General features: G+C 39.3%; 1 non-coding gene across 1 annotated transcript; it reads left to right on the top strand.

Annotated features, from left to right (window-relative positions):
* The first annotated feature begins 3,189 nt into the window (after window positions 1–3,189).
* Window positions 3,190–3,296, top strand: LOC148549775 (small nucleolar RNA R71). Its single transcript, XR_015898941.1, has one exon. It is a non-coding gene; the product is annotated as a small nucleolar RNA R71 (small nucleolar RNA).
* Window positions 3,297–4,682: the final 1,386 nt, after the last annotated feature.

Below are 4,682 nucleotides of genomic sequence, written 5' to 3'. Positions count from 1 at the left end.
TGCATGATCAGTAAAAATAATCACTTTGGATCTAATGAGATATGATCTAAACTTATCAAATACAAACACTATTGCCAGTAGTTCTTTCTCAGTAGTGGTATAATTCCTTTGAGTTTCATTCAAAACCTTGCTGGTATAATATATAACATGCACTAAATTGCCTTTCCTCTGTCCAAGCACTGCCTCAACAGCAAAGTCTGATGCATCACACATTAGTTCGAAAGGCAAATTCTAATCAGGTGGGGAAATGATAAGTGCTGAGAAAGTTCTCTTTTCAGTGTTTCAAATGCTAGTGTGCATTTTTGATCAAACACAAAAGGTGTATCAGAGACTAATAGGTTGCTCAAAGGCTTTGCAATTTTGGAAAAATCTCTGATAAACCTTCTGTAGAAACCAGCATGGCCCAAAAAACTCCTAATTGCCTTGACATTACTAGGTGGAGGTAATTTCTCAATTAATTCCACCTTAGATTTGTCTACTTCTATGCCTTTTTCTGAAATTTTATGACCAAGGACAATCCCCTCTGTCACCATAAAGTGGCATTTCTCCCAGTTTAGAACTAGGTTTGTCTTTTGGCACCTTTTTAACACTAAGGCAAGATGATTTAGGCAAGAATCTCCAAAAATTGAAAAATCATCCATGAAGACTTCAATGAATTTTTCAATCATGTTTGAGAAAATAGACAACATGCATCTTTGGAAAGTTGCAGGAGCATTGCACAATCTAAAAGGCATGCGCATGTAAGCAAAAACTCCATATGGACAGGTGAATGATGTTTTTTCTTGATCTCTTGGGTCAACCACTATTTGATTATATCCCGAGTATCCATCAAGAAAACAGTAATATGCATGTCCTGCCAATCTCTCCAGCATCTGGTCCATGAAAGGGAGTGGAAAATGATCTTTTCTAGTTGCATCATTGAGTTTCCTATAGTCAATGCACATCCTCCATCCTGTGACGGTTCTTGTGGGGATGAGTTCATTCCTCTCATTGGGTACAACTGTAATCCCTCATTTTTTTGGAACCACATGGATAGGGCTCACCCATGGGCTGTCTGAAATTGGATAGATTACTCCTGCCTGTCATAGCTTCATAACCTCTTTTTAGACCACTTCTTTCATGACAGGATTTAATCTTCTTTGGGCTTGAATAGAGGGTTTAGCATCATCTTCCAGTAGTATCTTATGCATGTATATGGAAGAATTTATCCCTTTCAAATCGGCAAGCGTCCATCCTATAGCATCTTGGTGCTTTTGCAACACCTTGATCAACTCTTCCTCTTGATCTTGACTGAGGGTAGAATTGATGATTACTGGATAAGTTCCATCACTTCCCAAGTATGCATACTTAAGGGTAGGAGGCAATGCTTTTAGCTCCAGTTTGGGTGCTTCTTTCTCCTTCTTCCTCTCCTCCGATGTGCTTTGAATAGGCACTTCAGCTGAGTTGTCATCAACAACCGCAACATTTAACAATGAACCCTCCTCTGTCAATTCTTCAAGGGCTTCTTCAAAGGTTTCTTGCACCACAATTTCCACTGCATCCACCCACATACACTCTCCAAGTGCTTTCTGTGGGTAGCTCATGGCCTTGAACACATTAAAAACCAGCTTCTCATCATGTAGCCTAAGAGTAAGTTCACCCTTTTGGACGTCAATGATGGCTCCAGCAGTAGCTAAAAATAGCCTTTCCAAAATTATTGAAGCCTTAGCTTCTTCCTCCATATCCAGCACCACAAAGTTAGCAGGGAAGATGAAGTCTCCTACTTTTACCAATAAATCCTCAACTACTCCATGAGGAAATTTGAATGATCTGTCTGCTAATTGGAGAGCTATTCTTGTTGGTTTAGCTTCCTCAATCTTCATTCTTTTCATCATTGCTAACGACATCAAATTGATACTAGCTCCCAAATTGCACAAGGCTTTTTCAACCGTGACTTCCCCTATGATACAGGGAATTTTGAAGCTTCCTGGGTCCTTCAATTTTTGAGGCAGCTTGTGTTGGATGATGGCACTACATGCCTCAGTTAACACCACCGTTTCATCATTCCTCCAGCTTCTCTTCTTGGTCATTAATTCTTTCAAAAACTTAGCATAGAGTGGCATCTACTCTAGTACTCCAGCAAAGGAAATATTGATCTATAGCCTCTTGAAAACTTCCAAGAACCTGGAGAATTGGTTATCTTATTCTTTCTTTTGCAATCTCTGAGGATAAGGTGCCTTGGGGATATATGGCTTTAGGACTTCTTCATCTTCTGGTGGCTTGGGGTCCTATTTCTGCACTTCTTTCTTGTCATTTTGGTTTTCATCTACCTCCCTTTCTTGACTTCCTTTTGAGGTCTCTTTCAACTCTTTTCCACTCCCGAGTGTGATAGCCTTGCATTCCTCCCTTGAGCTTGTCATAGTTGAACTGCAGGGGCTATGGCTAGGAGCTTTTTTGGACAAGTAGTCAACTTGTGTCTTAATTTTTTGGATGGCAGCATCTTGGTTTTGCAGATTAGATCTCACTTCCTCCTTGAAGTTTTTCATATCTTGTGACTCCCTACAGAGGTTTTCAAGCATAGCTTCGATCTTGGAGAATCTGTTATCAGATGGTGGGTTGGAAGTGGGGTATTGAAGCTGATTAGCTTGGGCTTGGTATGGTGGTTGAGAAGAAGTGTTTTGTATGGTCTGATATGGTCTTTAGTTAGAATATTGGTGAGTTGAGTTGTTATAGTGGTTTGGATTGTGAAGTTTGTGGTTTTGGTTTGGTTGGTTTCTCCACCCAAAGTTTGGGTGGTTTTTCCAACCAGGGTTGTAAGTCTTGGAGTAAGGGTCATGCTCTTGTCTTGCAGAATTTCCAATGTAGTTGACTTCTTCTTCCTCTATGTTTGGCTCTTCTGGTGCTAATGGTTGGGTGTGGATTGATGCTACTTGGCCTGCCTCCATCTTCTTTGTGAGATCCGCCAATTACTTGGCAATCATCTTGTTCTGAGCCAAAATTGCATCCATATTGTTTAGCTCCATGATTCCTCTATTGTTGTTTCTCTCAGAAGCATAAAAGTACTCATTGTAAGCCACTATTTCATTGACATCAATGGCTTTTTTAATGGTCTTCTTCTTGTTCAAAGAGCCTCCAGATGAGTGATCCACAGCCTTCTTTGATTCACGATTCAGCCCTTCATAAAAGATATGAATCTGCTCCCACTCATTAAACATATCAGGGGGACATTTTCTTGTAAAGTCTTTGAATCTCTCCCAGGCTTCATAAATAGCCTCACCATCCTGCTGTCTGAATGTTTGAACCTCTGTTCTCAGCCTATTGACTCTTTGTGGAGGATAGAACCTTGCCAAGAATTTGTTAACTACATCTTCCCAAGAGCTGAGGCTCTCCTTTGGAAATGATTCTAGCCACTTGGATGTTTTATCCCTTAGAGAGAAGGGGAATAAAAGCAGCCTGTAGGCATTAGGATGAACTCCATTTGATTTCACTGTGTCACAGATCCTTAGGAATGTAGTAAGATGCTGATTAGGGTCTTCTTGGGCGCTTCCTCCAAAAGAACAATTGTTTTGAACCAGTGTGATGAGCTGAGGCTTCAATTCGAAATTATTAGCATGGATAGTTGACTTTTGAATGCTGCTACCACAGTTTCCTGGGTTTGGATTGATGTAGGAGCCTAGAACTCTCCTCTCTTGTCTAGCAGGGTTGGCTGCACCCCTTCTGGCATGATTGTTCACCTCTCCTTCATGATGGTTTTCCATATCATCCTCCATGGTTATGTCCAAATCTTCCTCCTCTTCCTCTGCAACAACAGCGCTTTTTTCCTCTTGCTTCCCTTCTTAATCTCAAGAAGGTTCTCTCTGGTTCACTGTCAAAAGAGGTTGAGACCTCTCTTCTACCTATCATACAATGAACAAGTACAAGAAACAGTAAGTATAGAGTATACTAAAACAGAGTATAGTTAGCTTGGTTAGAGTAATTTATCAAACAGTTAATGAGTTAGTGGGTTAGTTCTGCTAGAAAGTGAAGAAATAAAGAAAAATTAAAGAGAAACAACTAAAAATTGCAGAGAACAAAAATGAACAGCTGAAATTAAAATTCAATTAATCAAAAGAAAAGAAAATTGCTCAATCTAGTTATCCTCCAATTTAGTAATTGTCAATACAAAACCAATACCTGGCAACGGCACCATAAACTTGATTCACCCAAAAACTGTCTCTCAATAATTTCCTACCGGCAAGTGCACCAGATTGTCGTCAAGTAAAAATTCACTGTAGAGTGAGGTCGAATCCCCTAGGGATTGGTTGGTTGATCAATGTTAATTGGAAAATTATTCTAGTTGAGCGAAATCAGAATTGAATTGGGATCACAGAAAGTAAAATTGGCAAAAAACTTAAATTGCAAGAAATTAAAGAGACAGAAATTAAATTGCAGAATATAAAGAACAGATGCTTAAATTGCAAGAAATTAAATAGGAATGGGGGTTTAGCATGAAATTAAAGAACAGAATGTAATGAGAATGGGTAAGATCAGATTAAGGGATTCATTGGGGTCAGGAGATGTGATAATTCTCCGGATTAATTTCATTTTCATCTCTTCTTCAATCAATGCATTCATTGATCTCCTTGAAAATCTAAGGTGATTAGATCCCAATTCCTTGGCAATCTAATCTCTCTAAGCATAAAAAATTGCCCAATTCCTTGATT

This window comes from Arachis ipaensis, chromosome B8 (genome assembly GCF_059453495.1).
Source record: "Arachis ipaensis isolate K30076 ecotype BB chromosome B8, ASM5945349v1, whole genome shotgun sequence".
NCBI classification, from domain to species: Eukaryota; Viridiplantae; Streptophyta; class Magnoliopsida; order Fabales; family Fabaceae; genus Arachis; species Arachis ipaensis.
Note: the sequence above shows the minus strand (reverse complement) of the source record. Positions and strands in the feature narration are given on the sequence as shown.